This window comes from Tachyglossus aculeatus, chromosome 1 (assembly GCF_015852505.1).
Source record: "Tachyglossus aculeatus isolate mTacAcu1 chromosome 1, mTacAcu1.pri, whole genome shotgun sequence".
NCBI lineage: Eukaryota > Metazoa > Chordata > Mammalia > Monotremata > Tachyglossidae > Tachyglossus > Tachyglossus aculeatus.
Genome location: NC_052066.1, coordinates 62,846 through 81,712, shown reverse-complemented (window position 1 = coordinate 81,712; position 18,867 = coordinate 62,846). Strand labels below are relative to the sequence as shown.

General features: G+C 49.3%; 1 pseudogene; it reads left to right on the top strand.

Annotated features, from left to right (window-relative positions):
- Positions 1-855: 855 nt before the first annotated feature.
- Positions 856-4,431, top strand: LOC119931481 (annotated as a pseudogene).
- The last annotated feature ends 14,436 nt before the right edge of the window (positions 4,432-18,867 follow it).

The window sequence follows — 18,867 nt, the reverse complement described above, 5'->3', positions numbered from 1 at the left end:
CCTCCGTGAATGTCCAGGCCCAAAAAGATAGCCGATGGTCTCTGTGTGGACATGGCGGTAGGTTGTGGGGGGGGGGCACAAGGTTGTCAGTGTGTTAACACACCAACGGATACAATCTCGCCATCCACTCTGCTGCCAGATCATTTTTCTACAAAACCATTTAATCCATGTTTCCCCACTTCTCAGGAACCTCCGGTGACTGCCCATCCACCCTCACATCCAACAGAAACTCTTTACCATCACTTTGAAGGCACTGCCCCTGACCACCCACACCGAGCCTGCCCCTGACCCTGCTGTCATCCCTGCCCCACTAACCCATCCCCCACTGACTCTGCTGCCACCCCTGCCACCCTAACCCAACCACACTGACCATACATCTGGCTCCACTGCCCCTACCACCACTTCCCTTGCGTCTCTAACTCACTGACATGGACCCTACCCCCAGCCCTACTGCCCCTGACCTCACTCCTGCCACCCTAAGCCTAACCCACACCAAACCGGTAGCCCTGTCCCACTGCCCACGCTGACCCTACCTCCACCTCTGCCTTCCTACCCTACCCACAGTGCCCGAGCAGGCATGGCCCACCACCCTAATCACTCACACCACCCCATGAGCCCTGTCCCATCTCCCTAACCACCCACACTGCCCCAGCAGCTCCGGCCCATTGTCCTAACCCACTCAAACAGTCCCAACAGCCCTGGCCCACTACCCTAACTCACTCATGCTGCCCCTGCCCAAGTTGTTTCTGCTAGCCTGCCTCTACTCCCACTGCCCCAAACCACCCATGTTGCCCTGTCCCGCCTAGGCTACTATAGAAGAAAATTTCATGGACTCTGTGTGGTGTTCAAGCGGCTATGTCAAAGACAAGTTTGTTTACATCACCAAAACCTGCCAGTCTCACCTCCACAACATCACCAAGATGCACCCTTTCCTCTCCATCCAAACTGCTACCATGCTGGTTCAATCTCTCATCCTATCCCGACTGGATTACTGCATCAACCTCCTTTCTGATCTCCCATCCTCCTGTCTCTCCCTGCTTCAGTCTATACTTCACTCTGCTGCCAGGATTACCTTTGTACAGAAACACTCTGGGCATGTCACTCCCCTCCTCAAAAATTGCCAGTGGTTGCCTATCAACCTTCGAATCAAGCAAAAACTCCTCACTCTTGGCTTCAAGGCTCTCCATCACCTCGCCCCCCTCCTTCCTCACCTCCCTTCTCTCCTTCTACAGTCCAGCCTGCACACTCCGCTCCTCTGCCACTAACGTTCTCACTGTGCCTCATTCTCGCCTGCCCCACCGTCAACCCCTGGCCCACATCCTACCTCTGGCCTGGAATGCCCTCCCTCCACACATCCACCAAACTAGCTCTCTTCCTCCCTTCAAAGCCCTACTGAGAGCTCACCTCCTTCAGGAGGCCTTCCCAGACTGAGACCTCCCTTTTTCCTCTCCTCCTCCTCCCCTCCCCTCCCCATCGCCCCCCAGCCCTACCTCCTTCCCCTTCCCACAGAAGTTGCATGCATTTGTACATATTTATTACTCTATTTTATTTGTACATACTCATTACTCTGTTTTATTAATGATGTGCATATAGCTATAATTCTATTTATTCTGATGGTATTGACACCTGTCTACTTGTTTTGTTGTCTGTCTCCCCCTTCTAGATTGTGAGCCCGTTGTTGGGTAGGACCGTCTCTATATCTTGCCGATTTGTACTTCCCAAGCACTTAGTACGGTGCTGTACACATAGTAAGTGCTCAATAAATACGATTGAATGAATGAATGAATACAAGACAATCCGGTCCTATGGACCTCAAAGTCTACGAAAGAGGGAGCGCAGGAATTGAATCCCCATTTTGCAGATGAGGGAACTAAGTCCCAGAGAAGTGAAGTGACTTGCCCAAGTGGAGGAGCTGGAATTAGAACCTAGAGAAGCAGTGTGGCTCAGTGGAAAGAGCACGAGCTTTGGAGTGAGAGGTCAGAGGTCATGGGTTCAAATGTCGATGGCAGAACAGGCGAGAACAAGGCACAGTGAGAAGGTTAACATCAGAGGAGCGGAGGGTGCAGGCTGGGCTGTAGAAGGTGAGAAGGGAGGTGAGGTAGGGGGTGAGGTGATGGAGAGCCTTGAAGCCGAGAGTGAGGAATTTTTGCTTGATTCGTAAGTTGACAGGCAACCACTGGAGATTTTTGAGGAGGGGAGTGACATGCCCAGAGCTTTTCTGTACAAAGACAATCTGGGCAGCAGAGTGAAGTATAGACTGAAGTGGGGAGAGACAGGAGGATGGGAGATCAGAAAGGAGGCTGATGCAGTAATCAGTCGGTATAGGATGAGAGATTGAACCAGTAAGGTAGTGGTTTGGATGGAGATGAAAGGGCAGATCTTGGCGATGTTGTGGAGGTGAGACCGGCAGGTTTTGGTGACAGATTGGATGTGTGGAGTGAATGAGAGAGAGCGGAGTCAAGAATGATACCAAGGTTGCGGGTTGTGGGAAGGATGGTAGTGCCGTCTACAGTGACGGGAAAGTCAGGGAGAGGACAGGGCTTGGGAGGGAAGATAAGGAGCTCAGTCTTGGACATAGTGCTTTCCAATAGGCCAAGCTGCTTCTCTCCCTCTGTTCACTCCCCTACTCCCCACTTCATACACCCCATCAAAACACAACCCAACACCACACACCACACACCCCACACCACACAGTTCACACCCCATATTGAAACACCTAGCACTAATGCCCCAGTGCCACCCATCCCACGACACCCATCATGCCTCCTCCCACCCCCCTCCTTACCCCACCCACACCTGGCCCTGGGGGGTGCACTCCCCACCCTCCAATCACCAGGCAGATCCTCTGGGCTGGGCATCCTCCACCAAGCTCTAGTCAGCCCTCAGGCTGGCAGGCTTCAGGCTGTCCGGTCTCTCAGCTGAGGGTATAGGCGGCCAGTCTCGAGGCAAGTTCAGTGATCCCATCCAGGGTTTGTAATAAACTCAGCAGGAGTCTAGGCAGTCCCCGCAGCTTCAGTTCTCACATCCCTGCCCTGCCCTGGGGGCATTCCTACCAGCAGGCTATCCTCTGTCCCAGCCAGAGAAACTCCAGTTCATTGTGGATGGTTTTGAACTGAAATGGTCCTTTGAAGAGCAGGAATCTGACCTGTGTCATGACTGGAGTGAGAAGGGGCCAGTGCAGGTCCTACTGAGCAGTCTACTGTGGAAGATCCTGCTGCCTGAGGCCTACATGTTGATCACCTCGAGACTTACTGCTCTGGAGATCTTCAATCGCTTATTGCTATATCCACGACATGTGGAGATTCTGGGTTTTCTAAGGCTGACAGGTGGGAAAATGTCCACAAATATTTCAGAGAAAAGAATCAAGCCATGCAAGCCTTCAGTTTGGTTGAAGACAATGAAATTCTGTTCACCATGTGCTCCGTCCCGCTGGTGTGCTGGATTGTCTGCACATGTCTGAAGCAACAGCTGGATGGTGGAGAAAAACTCACACAGACCTCCCAGACCACCACGGACCTGTACATGAACTACCTGACCATGCTATTCCCTGCTTCCTGGAACCATCCCAGGCCCCAACCCATCCTGCAGAGGCTGTGCCATCTGGCCACAGAGAAAATCTGGACCCAGAAGATCCTGTTTGATGGAAATGACCTCAGGAAGCATGGTTTGGATATGTCAGATGTCTCTCCTTTCCTGCAGATAAGCATTTTCCTGGACCTTGACTGTGAAAACTGCTACAGCTTCATTCACTTGTGTTTCCAAGAGGTTTTTTTGCAGCAATGTTCTATGCACTGGAGGTAGAGGAGGAAGAGAAGAATGATTTGGTCACTGCCACTGGAGATATGAAAAAGCTGCTAGAAGAGAATGAGAACGGTGAATGGACAGAGTTTTTAATGTTAACGCTGCACTTCCTATTTCACTTCTCAAATCAAATGAGCGTGAAAGAGCTGGAGAAAAAACTTAACTGCAAGATTTTGCCGGAAATGAAAATGGAATTACTGCAGTGGAGTGAAAGTCAGGGTGAGGACTAGGACATGAGAAATTTTTTAATTGTATGAGATCCAGGAGAAGGAGTTGGTCAGAACTGTGATGAAACATTTCCAAAAAATTTGCTTCAATATTAATACTAAATTGTCTCTCCTGTTTTCTTCTTTCTGCATCAAACACTGCCCAAAGTTGCGGAGTATCCATATAAGTGGTGGAGTTCGGGGTGTGACCTATTTTGGAGAAGCTGGACTGTCTGTAAGTACCACCCTCCTCTCCGTCCACCCTTCCCTCATTGTGGTGGCCTCTGGCCTGTCCCCAAGTAGAGGTCTGATGTTGGAACATGCAGAAGCCCCAGGCTGCTCCAAGCAAGTGCAGCCAAACCCACAGGCCTCACCGGGCTTTCCACGGTGGTTTCTGAGCAGAGCCCCTGGAAGAGTGGCCTAAGTCAGGTCCAGGACTACCCTCAGCCAGCTCCCCTGGGGCCTTCTGAGCCTGGACCCAGGAGAAGAGCACCTTACTAAGCCTTTGGAAGAGTACAGTTTAACAGAGTTGACAGTGTTCTACACACAGTAAGCACTCAATAAATGTGAATGATTGATAGACATTTTCCCTGCTCACCATAAACTTAATGTCCAGAAAGAGAGACAGACATTAGTATGAATAAATACATTATGGATATGTATATAAGTGCTGTGGGGCTGAGGGAAGGGTGAATAAAAGGTGCCAGTCTAAGTGCAAGGGTGACCCAGAAGGGAGTGGGAGAAAAGGAAATGGGGGCTTAGTCAGGGGAAGACCTATAGGAGAAGATGTGCTTTTCATAAGGCTTTGAAGTTGGGGAGAGTAATTGTCTGTCGGATATGAAGAAGGAGGGAATAGGTTGGCATCAGAGGAGCAAAGTGCTGTGCAGTAGTTGGAAATCAGCAAGGAAAGATAGGAGGAGACAAGGTGATTGAGAGCTTTAAAGCTGATGGCAAGGAGTTTCTGTTTGTTACAGAGGTGGATGGGCAACCACTAAAGGTTCTTGAGGAGTGGGGAGACATGGACTAAATGTTTTGTAGAAAAATGATCTGGGCAGCAGAGTGAAGTATGGACTGGAATGGAAGAGAAAGGAGGCAGGGAGGTCAGAAAAGAGGCTCATGTAGTAATCAAGGCAGGATAGGATGAATGCTTGGATTAAAATGGTAGCAGTTGGGGTGGAGAGGAAAGGGTGCATTCTAGCCATGATGTGAAGGTTGAACCAAGAGGACTAGATGACAGACTGAATGTGCAGGTGGAATGATAGAGATGGTCAAGGATAACACCAAGGTTTCAGGCTCTGAGATGGAGGATAGTGGTGCTGTCTCAAGTGGTGAGACAACTGGGTTTGATACAAGGTAATCAGGTTGTCCCACGTGGGCCTCACAGTTTTAATCCCCATTTTACAGATGAGATAACAGGCCCAGAGAAGTTAAGTGACTTGCCCAAAGTCACACAGCTGATAAGTGGCAGAGTCTGGATTAGAACCCACGCCCCCTGATTTCCAAGGCCGGGCTTTTTCCATTAAGCCTCGCTGCTTCTCTAGCCACACTGCTTCTCTAATGGATCCAACAGCCAGGTCAAGTCCCTTTTAGTCTTTAGGGATTTAGGTTTGGAGTCTGGTGGGTGATGCGATTGCACATTCCACACTTATTTCTTTATGTCTCCAGCTAATCAATCCCACTTCTCTCTGTCTCTCTCGCTCCCTCGTCCCACATCTCGCGCCCGCAGACATGTGCATCTAGCTTTATTTCCATTTGTTTTGACGACTTGACACCTGTCCACATGTTTTGTTTTGTTATCTGTCTCCCTCTTCTAGACTGTGAGCCTGTTGTTTGGTAGGGACCCTCTCTATATGTTGCCAACTTGTACTTCCCAAGTGCTTAGTTCAGTGCTCTGCACACAGTAAGTGCTCAATAAATACGATTGAATGAATGAATGAGAAAGTCAGGAGGAGGACAAGGTTTGGGTGGGAAGATGGGTGCTGCTTTGGTTATGTTAAGTTTGAGGTGTTGGCAGGAGATGTTAGGCCCAGATTGCCAATGCTGCATAGCCACTCCAAGGAGGTGCTTGGAAGCAGCAAGAAGCAGTTTATTTTCTGGTGCTGGTGAGCAGTCTGGGGTGGGGAGTTGGGGAGCAAGGCTCTGGCGAGGAGATCTTCAGCGGCAGGGGTTGGGGGAGAAGCCTCGGGGTCTGTGAAGCCACGTGACCTTGGGCACGGGAGAGTGCTGTGTGCATCTCCCCCCTCAAAACCTTCCTGAATGCACATCTCCTCCAAGAGGCCTTCCCAGACTAAGCCCCACTTTTCCTCATCTCCCACTCCCTTCTGCATCACCCTGACTTGCTCCCTTTACTCTCCCCCACCACAGCATTTATGACTATATCTGTAATTGTATTTATTTATATTGATGTCTGTTTACTTGTATTAATGTCTGTCTCTTGCTCCCAAGACTGTGAGCTTGCTGTGGGCAGGGACTGTCTCTATTGGTGTGTTATACTTTCCCAAGCACTTAGTACAGTGCTCTGCATAAAGTAGGCACTCAATAAATACGATTGAATAAATGAATATCTACAGGTCTCCTGTAGCAGCTGGCGCCCAGAGGGCAGGCGGGGCAGTCCTGTACCCGATGCCGCCTGCAATGGTGGGGAGACAGCTGGGCTCCAGGAACACAGGAGTGGCCACAGGGAGGCTGCACACATACACGGGGGCAGGGTAGGGGGAGGGGGAAATGAATGGGACGCCTCTAAACCTGTTAGAGAAGAACGAGTACCATTTGTTAATTAATGGACTAAGATTATTTAGGTATCTTATTGAAACCAACCATGATCTTATAATTATAGATGAGATTCTTTTGTTTTTTTTCAGTAGCGTCATATTAAAGCAGTGGGAGCCTAATGGGCCCCAGGATTATTTTTACTTTAATCATAGTTAGCCTACAGGTAAGGGGGCTGGAGAAGAGTTATTCTTTGGCCATGGAGCAGTTTCCGTGGTGATCCTGGGGTAGCTTTTCCTGCTTGGCTAATGGTGAAAAAGAACGATGTGGAAATTTTCTACATCTATCATTTGATTATTATACTCTGTTCCATCTATGAATTTGATATAAAAGCACGTTTCATGAGGGTTTCTCAGTCATCAAAATTGGGAAGATTATGGTAAAACCACTCAAATCAAGGGCTGTTTGAATATAAGCCTCATTTTAGGCTGGTGAAACACATTATGTGGCCATTCTATCTATTCTGGTTGCTTAATATAATACATACATCAGTTTTAACTACTCTGGGATAACAGATTTGCCGTATTTTCACAGTATACATTGATCACTTGGCTTATGAAATAGAAGTATTGTAAGCATTTAATGAGAAGCAGCACGGTCTAGTGGAAAGAGCACAGGCCTGGGAGTCAGGACCCAGGTTCCAGTCCTGGCTTTGCCACTAGTCTGCTTTGTGACCTTGGGCAAGTCACTTATCTTCTCTATGCCTCAGTTTTTTCATCTGTAAAATGGGGATTTAATCATTAAAGCCCTCCCCGGACCCAGGAAGGAGCAGCCCCTGCCAGGAGCCGCAGTCTGGCTGAGACTGGTCTGAGGGCCGCACCCTCCTACCTACCTGCCCGCCGGGTGGGGTGGGGGGGGGGGTGACTAAAGTCACCAGTGCCCAGGAGCCACGTGGTCAAGAGCATGAGGCTCTGCCTGGGTCAACTCCACAGTACAGTCCAGCTTCACAACATCGCTAAACTCTGCCTATTTCTATCATCCAAACTCCTTACCCTATTCTGCCTTGGCTACTGCATCAGCCTCCTCACTAATCTCCCTGCCTTCTCTTTCTTCTCATTTCAGTCCTTAATTCACTCAGCTTCTCAGATACATTTTTTTTAACCAACCAACAATTTATTCACTCATTCAATCATACTTGTTGAGCACTTACTGTGTGCAGGGCACTGTACTAAGCGCTTGGGAAGTACAAGTTGGCAACATATAGAGACAGTCCCTACCCAACAACGGGATCACAGTGTAGAAATGGGGAGATAGACAACAAAACAAAACTATGATGCTCCACTACTCAAAAACCTCCAATGGCTCCACATCCATCTCCACATTAAACAGAAACTCCTTACCACCAGCTTTAAGAGGCTCAAATCAGCTCTCTCCATCCTAACTTTCCTTGCTGCTTTCCTACTACAAACCAGCTCTCTCACTTCACTCCTCTAATGTCAACTTGCTCACTGTAACTTTATCTCAGCAACCTCACTGCCAACCTCTTACCCACATCCTCCCTCTGGCCTGAAACTCCTGACTTCATATCCAATGGAACACTCCCTCCTACTTAGACTGTGAGCATTAAGTGGGAAAGGTTTTGTATCCAACCTGATTAATTTGTATCTACCCCAGCATTTAAAACTGTACTTGAAATAAAATATGCACTTAACAAATACCATGATAAAACAATAATTATAATGATAATAATAACTCTCACTCCCTACCTTTTAATGTTTGTCTTCCCCTCTAAGTAATAGTAATGATGCAATTTATATGATGCTAGATGAGCCAGTAAGTGCTCAATAAATACGATTGAATGAATGAATTTAAGTGCTTACTATGTGCCAGGCACTGTACTAAGTGTGGAGTGGATCCAAGCAAATAGAGTTGAACACAGACCCTGTCCCACGTGGGGCTGATGGTCTCAATCCCCATTTTACAGATGAGGTAACTGAGGAACAGAGAAGGGAAGTGACAGGGTCACAAGGCAAACAAGTGGCAAAGCAGGGATTATAAACTGTAATTTACAGACTCCCAGGACTGTGCTCTGTTCACTACTTCATGCTCCTTGTGCTCAGACACTGTGCCTACCAACTCTCTTTTATTGCACTTCCCCAATCACTTAGTATAGTGCTCTACCCATAGTAAAGCATTCAATAAAAGCCACTGATTGATTGATGGATGGATTAGTGATGCCCCCAGAGGTGAAGAGGACCTCCCATGAAGAGCAGCTCCAAGGAGAAAGACCTGTGTTCTTGAGCCCTTTTGGGGTCCACTCCTCCCTGGTGCCTCCTTCCCTTCCTGCTCCCCAGCACTCAGCCCCGTGGTTGGGGGCCTGGGTGCTCCCTGAACTTTGGAATCCGGTGGGGATCTGACCCTCCCTGGTGCCTCCTTCCCCTCCCTCTCCCCAGGGGTTGGCACCATGGCTGTGGTGACCTTAGCTCTGCCTGCCACTTCTTGGTGTCTGGTGGGGGTCTGACCCTTCCCAGCTTGTCCCCACCCCCACCCCTTCCTGCTCCCCATTGCCCAGTCCTGTGGTTGGGGGACCCACCCTCTGCCCCCTGCACTCTAGAGTCCGGAGTGGGGTAGGGGTCTGACACCAGGCTCTTGCCTCCATCTGGTTTAGGATTTAGGTTAGAGTTAGGTTTAGGGTTTGGGTGACGGTTACGGTGAGGGTTAGGTTTTGGTTTCTGCTTAAGGTTATAGTTGTAAGTGAGGTTGGTGCTTGCGTTAATGTTTGGGTTTTATTAAGGTTAAGGTTAAACTGAGGATTAGGTTCAGCGTTTGGGAAATGGTTATGGTTAAGGTAAAGTTTATTACATGTTGGGTTAAAGTTACGGTTAGGGTTAGGGAAAAGGCTAGGCTTATTGATAGGGTTAATGTTAGGGTATAAGTTAATGCTGTGGTTAGGATTAAGGTTAGGTTTTTGGGTTGGGATAGTAATCCTTCTCGACTTCTCAGCTGCTTTCGACACTGTCAACCACCCCCTTCTCCTGGAAACATTATCCAACATTAGCTTCACTGACCCTGTCCTCTCCTGGTTCTCTTCTTATTTCTCTAGCTGCTCAGTCTCAGTCTCTCCTTCATGGGCTCCTTCTCTGCTTCCCACCCCCTAACTCAAGGTGTCCCTTGTCCCTCAAGGGTCAGTTCTGGGTTCCCTTCTATTCTCCATCTAAACCCACTCCCTTGAAGAAGTCATTTGCTCCCATGACTTCAACTACCACCTCCATTCATTCAATCATATTTATTGAGCTCTTACTGTGTACAGAGCACTGCACTAAGTGCTTGAGAAAGTACAATACAACAATAAACAGTGACAATTCCCTGCCCACAACAAGCTTACAGTCTAGAGAGGGGAGAAGTAGATATCGGTACAAATAAATAAAAATTACAGATCTGCACATAAGTGCTGTCCCCACTCAGGGTCACACCTGGAGAGTTTCCAGTACTACCAGTCTCGGCTACAGGAGGGAGTGTCAAGAAGAGGCACAACCATTCCATTCCTATCTTGGGCAGGGGTTAGCAAGTGGAAGACAATCTGCTACAAGTCAAAACTCACCTGTCCTGGGCAGCAGCTGTATAGGAGAGAGTCAAGGGTGGAGACACATATTTATTGCTCAGAAGGAGGCAATGGTAAACCACTTCCATATTTTTACCAAGAAAACTCTATGGATATAATAATAATAATAATAATGGCATTTATTAAGCGCTTACTATGTGCAAAGCACTGTTCTAAGCGCTGGGGAGGTTACAAGGTGATCAGGTTGTCCTACGGGGGGCTCACAGTCTTAACCCCCATTTTACAGATGAGGTAACTGAGGCACAGAGAAGCTAAGTGACTTGCCCAAAGTCACATAGCTGACAATTGGCTGAGCTGAGATTCGAACCCATGACATATGACTCCAAAGCCCGGGCTTTTTTCCACTGAGCCCTGCTGCTTCTCCTTCTCCTGGATATGTTACCCGAACGATTACAGACAGAAGTGAGATGTTATGGGAGAGATGCGTCCATGGCGTCACTATGGATCAGAGACGACTTGACGGCATAAGACAAGACATAAGTGCTGTGGGGCTGGGGAGGAGGGGGGGAGGAACATTCATTCATTCATGCATTCATTCATTCAATCTTATTTATTGAGCGCTTAGTGTGCGGAGCACTGTACTAAGTGCTTGGAAAGTACAATTTGGTAACAGGTAGAGACAATCCCTACCCAACAATGGGCTCACAGTCTAGAAAGGGGAGACAGACAACAAAACAAAACAAGTAGACAGGCAAAGGGAGCAAGTCAGGGTGATATAGAAGAGAGTGGGAGATGAGGAAAAGTGGGGCTTAATCTGGGAAGACCTCCTGAAGGAGATGTGCCTTCAATAATAGTAATAATAATGATGGTATTTGTTAAGTGCTTACTTTGTGACAAGCACTTTTCTAAGCGCTGGGGGGAATATAAGGTAATAATAATAATAATGGCATTTGTTAAGCACCTACTATGTGTGAAGCACTGTTCTAAACGCTGGGGAGGATACAAGTTATCAGGTTGTCCCATGTGGGGCTCATAGTCTTAATCCCCATTTTACAGATGAGGTAACTGAGGCCCAGAGAAGTTAAGTGACTTGCCCAAAGTCACACAGCTGACAAGTGGCGGAGCCAGAATTAGAACCCATGACCTCTGACTCCCAAGCCTGTGCTTTTTCCACTGAGCCACGCTGCTTCTCTAAGGTTTCCAAATAAGGCTTTGAAGTTGGGGGAGAGTAACTGTCTGTTGGATATGAGAAGGAAGGGTGATCTAGGCCAGAGGCAGGGTATTGGCTAGGGATCAGCAGTGAGACAGGTGAGAGCTAGGCACAGTGAGAAGCATTTAATCACCTTGCCCCGTCTAACTTACCTTGCCCCTGTCTAACTTACCTTGCCGATCTCCTACTGCAATGCAGCATGTTCACTTCATTCCTCCAACACCAACCTACGCACTGTACCTCCATCTTATCTATCTCATACTATGCTCTTTATTTTGTTAATGATGTGCATCTAGCTTCACTTCTATTTATTCTGATGACTTGACACCTGTCCACATGTTTTGTTTTGCTGTCTGTCTCCCCCTTCTAGACTGTGAGCCCATTGTTGGGTAGGGACCATCTCTATATGTTGCCAACTTGTACTTCCCAAGTGCTTAGTACAGTGCTCTGCACACAGTAAGCGTTCAATAAATATGATTGAATGAATGAATGAATGAATCTCATTTCTGACCCCTCTCCCTTTTCCTGCCTCTGGACTGGAAAACCCTGCCTTTTCATATATTACAGACTACCACTCTCTCCACCTTTGAAGCCTGATTAAGATCACATCTCGTCCGAGAGCTTTTCCCTGACTAAGCCCTCATTTTCCCTACTTCCTCTCCCTTCTGCAGTACTCTTGCACTTAAACGTACCCTTTATTCACTGCCCCCCAGCCCCAAAGCATTTATGTATATGTCTGTAATGTATTTTAATGTCTGTCTCCCCCTCTAGACTTTAAGTTCCTTGTGGGAAGAGATCAATCACTCAACATATCCTGGCTGGATTACTGCATCAGCCTCCTTTCTGATCTCCCAACCTCCTGTCTCTCTCCATTTCAGACTATACTTCACTCTGCTGCCTGGATTATTTTTCTACAGAAACGTTCTGGGCATGTCAACCCTGTCCTCAAAAATCTCCAGTGCTTGCTTATCAACCTACTTATCAAGCAAAAACTCCCCACTATTGGCTTCAAAGCTCTCCATCACCTTGCCCCCTCCTACCTCACCTCCCTTCTCTCCTTTTACATCCCAGCCCACACACTCTGCTCCTCTGGTGTTAACTGTCTCTGGTGTTAACCTCACTGTGCCTCATTCTCACCTGTCCTGCCATCTACTCCTGGAACCATGTCCTACCTCTAGCCTGGAATGCCCTCCCTCCTCAAATCTGCCAAACAATCATACTTCTCCCCTCCAAAGCCCTATTGAAGGCTCACCTCCTCCAGGAAGTATTCCCAGACTAAACCCCTTTTCCTATGTTCCCCCTCCCTTTCCTATTTCTGTGACTTGCTCTCTTTGCTCTATCCCCCTTCTTCCCCCCACAGCACTTTTCATTCATTCAATCACATTTATTGAGTGCTTACTGTGTGCAGAGCACTGTACTAAGCACTTGGGAAGTACAAGTTGGCAACATAGAGACATGGTCCCTACCCAACAATGGGCTCACACTCTAGAAGGGGGAGCACTTGTGTATATATTTACATATTTATAATTCTATTTATTTATATTAATTATTTGTATATATCTGCAATTCTATTTATTTATATTGATGCCATTGATGCCTGTTTATTTGTTTTGAATTCATTCATTCAGTCGTATTTATTGAGTGCTTACTGTGGGCAGAGCACTGTACTAAACACTTGGAAAATACAATTCAGAAACAAATGGAGACAATCTCTGCGTACAGCGGGATCACAGTCTAGAAGGGGAGAGACAGGCAACAAAACAAAACATATTAACAAAATAAAATAAATAGAATAAATGTGTACAAATAAAATAAATAAATAAATAGAGTAATAAATACGAACAAACATATATACATATATACAGGTGCTGTGGGGAGGGGAAGGAGGTAAGGCAGGGGGATGGGGATGGGGAGGAGGGGGAGAGTAAGGAGGGGGCTCAGTCTGGGAAGGCCTCCTGGAGGAGGTGAGCTCTCAGTAGGGCTTTGAAGGGAGGATGAGAGCTAGCTTGGTGGATGTGCAGAGGGAGGGCATTCCAGGCCGGGGGATGACGTGGGCCAGGGGTTGATGGTGGGACAGGCGAGAACAAGGCACGGTGAGGAGATCAGTGGCAGAGGAGCGGAGGGTGTGGGCTGGGCTGTAGAAGGAGAGAAGGGAGGTGAGGTAGGAGGGGTCGAAGTGATGGACGGCCTTGAAGCCGAGGGTGAGGAGTTTTTACCTAATGCATAGGTAGATTGGTAGCCACTGGAGATTTTTGAGGAGGGGAGTAACATGCCCAGAGTGTTTCTGGACAAAGACAATCCGGGCAGCCACGTGAAGTATGGATTGAAGTGGGGAGAGACAGGACGATGGGAGATTGGAGAGGAGGCTGATACAGTAATCCAGACGGGATAGGATGAGAGCTTGAACAAGCAGGGTAGCGGTTTGAATGGAGAGGAAGGGGTGGATCTTGGTGATGTTACGGGGGTGAGACTGGCAGGTTTTGGTGATGGCTTGGATGTGAGGGGTGAATGAGAGAGCAGAGTCGAGGATGAAACCAAGGTTGCAGGCTTGTGAGACGGGAAGGATGGTAGTGCCGTCAGCAGTGATGGGAAAGTCAGGAAGGGGGCAGGGTTTGGGAGGGAAGACAAGGAGTTCAGTCTTGGACATGTTGAGTTTTAGATGGCGGGCAGACATCCAGATGGAGATGTTCTGAAGGCAGGAGGAGATGCGAGCCTGGAGAGAGGGGGAGAGAATAGGGGCAGAGATGTAGATTTGGGTGTCATCAGCGTAGAGATGATAGTTGAGGTCGTGGGAGCGAAATAGGTCACCAAGGGAGTAAGTGTAGATTGAGAACAGAAGGGGACCAAGAACTGAACCTTGGGGAACCCCCACAGTAAGGGGATGGGAGGGGGAGGAGGAGCCCACAAAAGAGACTGAGAATGAATGGCAAGAGAGATAAGAGGAGAACCAGGAGAGGACAGAGTCTGTGAAGCCAAGGTTGGCTAGCGTGTTGAGGAGAAGGGGGTGGTCCACAGTGTCGAAGGCAGCTGAGAGGTCGAAGAGGATTAGGATAGAGTATGAGCCGTTGGATTTGGCAAGCAGGAGGTCATTGGTGACCTTTGAGAGGGCAGTTTCCGTGGAATGTAGGGGACAGAAGCCAGATTGGAGGGGGTCAAGGATGAATGAGATGTGCCTTCAGTAAGGATTTGAAGGAGGGGAGAGTCATTGTCCATCAGATTTGAAGAGGGAGGGTGTTCCAGGACAGAGGCAGGATGAGGGCAAGGGGTGGGGGCAAGATAGATGAAATCAAGATACAGTTGAGAAGGTTAGCATTAGAAGAGCGAGGTGTGCGGACTCTAGACTGTAAGCTTGTTTTGGGCAGGGAATATGTCTGTTTATTGTTGCAACTTAGTTTCCCAAGAGCTTAGTACTCTGCTCTGTACAAAGTAAGCACTCAATAAATATGATTGACGAGTGCCCCAGTTCCCATGCTGATTGGAGCCCACCCTGCCCAATGCCCCAGGCCCCAGGCCCCACTGAACAGTGCCCCAGGCCCCAGGGCCCACATGACACAGTGCCATGCCCAGTGCCCTGAGCCCCATGTTGTGCCAGCAGAGGGAGGTGGGCTGGTACTGAGCCAGGTAGAAGGAAAGGTTACAGAACTTTGAGCTGCCCAACCTGGAGCACAGTCTCAGGAGGACCACCTTTTGCCTCACCATGAACTAGTTCAGGGACATAGTACGTGTGCCACCCACCCTATGAGCCCTGGGGGGTACTGGGTGAGGCGGTGGGGTATCATCTGTCTCCCTCTGAGCCCCAAGGAATATTGGGAGGGGCAGTGGGGGTGTTGCCTGTCTCCCTCAGACTCGTGGGGGGAATGCTGGGGGGGCAGTGGGTGTGTGACCCGAGGCCAAGCCAGATCTGGGAGCAGGGACGGGGACAGGACATAGGACTATGGGTCTCCCCAGTCTCCCCGCCATCCCCCATCCCCAACCCCTCCACTCATTCCCTCCAGCCGCTCAGGTGACCGATGAATGGCTACAAGGCTACACGGAGTGCCCAGGCCTCTGCCTTCCTGAAAACCAATTCAGTGGAGCTGCTCCAGGCTGTGGAATGGCAGGGCCACAGATATGTCACTCTTGTCAAGAACCAGGTCTCCATCTCTGGGAGCCGGGCCAGTACAGTCCGGCCCAGCCCAGCTTAGCCTGGCCCTTCCTCCGGCTCCTCCAGCTAGGGGGGTGGAAGCTGGGGAGAGTATGAGGCTGAGGGGCCTTTCATTCATTCATTCTTTGAATCATATTTATTGAATGCTTACTGTGAGAAGAGTACTGTACTAAGCGCTTGGGAAGTACAAATTGGCAACATATAGAGATGGTCCCTACCCAACAATCGGCTCACAATCTAGAAGGGGGAGATAGACAACAAAACAAAACAAGTAGACAGGTGGACAATGGGCCTTGTATGGGGAGTGGGGAGGCAGTTAAAGAAGTACCGGCTATGCTATTACTGATTGTAATAGCAGTGCTCCGCACATAGCAGGAACCAGGTGCAGTGCTCTGTCCATAGCAGATGCCCGGTACAACACTCTGCACATAGCAGATGGCCCAGTATAGCACTCTACACACAACAGCCCCCCAGTACAGTGTCCTGCACACAGCAGAAGCCTGGTGCAGTGCTATGCACCCTGCAGGTGACCTGTGCAGCACTCTGCACATAGCAGATGCCCAGTACCTGGTTCTGCACACACAGCAGACTCCCAGTGCCTAATGATGATGGGGAGGGGCAACTGTATTCGGTCAGTTTTTTTTCTCCATCCTTGGGCAACTGCAGGTCATGCTGGGCCTTCAGCTCCACAGGGACCGTGGAGGGGCAGACCTTTCACAAGACAGGACAGAAGACCTCCCGGAGTGAGCAGAACCCAGTGGACTGTAGCGCCCCCAATAGGGCAATGAGGGCTGCAATGGGGGGCTGCCAGACCTCATCTTCCAATATGTCCAGGACAACATTCATTCATTCATTCATTAAATCATATTTATTGAGTGCTTACTGTGTGCAGAGCACTGTACTAAGCGCTTGGGAAGTACAAGTTGGCAACATATAGAGACGGTCCCTAAACAACAACCGGCTCACAGTCTAGAAGGGGGAGACAGACAACAAAACAACAGCAGCATCGATTCTGAGGAAGCATATCCCTACACAGCCAAGTTGCAACTCGCCAACTTTCGCCCCTCATCCCCAGCCCCCGGCCTGGACTACCCCCACCAGGTCCCAGATTGTGTTTCAGGTGGGACTGGTCTGCTTGGTCTCTCCCAAGCACTTAGCATGGCCTAGTGGATAGAGCATGGTCCTGGGAGTCAGAAGGTCATGGGTTCTAATCTCAACTCCACCACTTGTCTGCCCTGTGTGACCTTGGGCAAGTCACTTCACTTCTCTGGGCTTAGTTACTTCATCTGTAAAATGGGGATTGAGACTGTGAGTGCCACATAGGCCCAGGACCATGTCTAACCCGATTTGCTTGTATCCACCCCAGCGCTGTGTGCCTGGCACACAGTAAGCACTTAACTAAAGTCATAATTATTATTACAGTGCTCTGCACACGGTAAGTGCTCAATAAATATTATTGAAGGAATGAATGAACTCACCATGACCTCCTCTCTCCCTCTGCCAAGATGGCGAGTGCCAGTACAAGCTGGAATCCATGGACGCCAGTGACGGGGGCTGGTGGACATCTCATCCAGCAGTGAGGAGACCCTGAAGCAGGCTTTTGCCACCGTGAGACCGGTTCTGTGGCTGTTTTAGACCGTGAGCCCACTGTTGGGTAGGGACTGTCTCTATATGTTGCCAACTTGTACTTCCCAAGCTCTTAGTACAGTGCTCTGCACACAGTAAGCGCTCAATAAATGCGATTGATGATGATGTTGACGCCTCTGTGGATGCTTTCCACTTCTACAAATCTGGTAGGGGATATTGTACTGCTCCTGTCCCTCCCCCTCTGCCCGAGGTCACTCTGCAGGCCGAGAGTGGAGCCTGGGCTAACTAGAACGCAGGGCCTGGTGAGGCCAGACCTCTCTGTCCTCCAGGAGCAGCCAGGGAGCCACCCCATCCACTCCAATTTATTTTTAATAATGTCTGTCTCCCCCTCTAGACTGTAAGCTCATTTTGGAGAGGAAATGTATCTGTTTATTGTTCTATTGAACTCTCCCAAGTACAGTAGAACAGTTTTCCAAACACAGTAAGTGCATAAGATTAAATGAATGAATGAATGAATGAACCCCAAGTGCCACCCCCGCCCCCCAGGCTGATCAGGCTCCCCTAGGTGGCTGTGGTTCCCAGGTCTGACAGGTTACCTTGTCCCCCGGCTCACCCAGGTGCCCACTATGAGACATAGTGTGGTAGCAGAGAGTTGGAGCTGTATCATGCTGTCCTGGCCGTGGGCTGCCCCCTAGATGAGGATGAAAATGAGTACTGGATCATCAAGAACAGGACTGGGCTCTCGCACGGTCAATGGGGCAGTCTCTGTGAGAGATGAAGTGTCGGGGCAGTGCAGAGAGGACAGAGGGGCAAGAGGATGGGCCTGTAGAGGATGACGGAAGCATCTAGGCCTAGTGGCTAGAGCACAGGCCTAGAAGTCAGAAGGATCTGTGTTCTAATCCCAGCTCCACCACTTGTCTTCTGTGTGACTTTGGGCAAATCACTTCACTTCTCTGGGCCTCAGTTTCCTCATCTGTAAAATGGGGGTGAAGGCAGTGAGCACCATGTGAGACAGAGGATGCATCCGACCTGACTACCTCGGATTTACACCAGCACTTAGAACAGTGCATGGCACATAGTCAGCACTTAACAAACACTGCCATTATTATTAATTATTACTATTATTATGACAGAGGGCAGGGGGCTGGCCCCGTGGTGGGACAGAGGGTCAGGGGGCTATGAAAGATTGAGATGAAGGGACTGTTCTTGTGCAGGATGGGAAGATGGGCCCTGCAGCTGGGTAGGGAGAGGGAGCTGGTCTTGCAGGATAGGGGAATAGGGGCCAGGGGTCCCAGCTCTGTCAGAAGGCATGAAAAGCCCCCCTAACATCTCTCCAGCTCTAGCCAGAGAAACACCCTGAAGTTGGACTAAGGGTCAAGGGGCAACCTCCGGGGTTGGAGCAGACAAAGGGCCTCTCCCCTCGAGGCTGAGCGGAGAAGGGCAGGGGAGCAGGGGTCAAAGGGCACAGGAGGAGCTGGGGGCAGGGGTCAACGGTTCCAGGAGGGATAGACATCCCACTGCTTCCGAGAAGCAGCATGATGTGGTGGACAGAGCCTGCGCTTGGGGGTCAGAAGGTTATGAGTTCAAACCTTCAAAGCCCTACTGAGAGCTCACCTTCTCCAGGAGGCCTTCCCAGACTGAGCCCCCT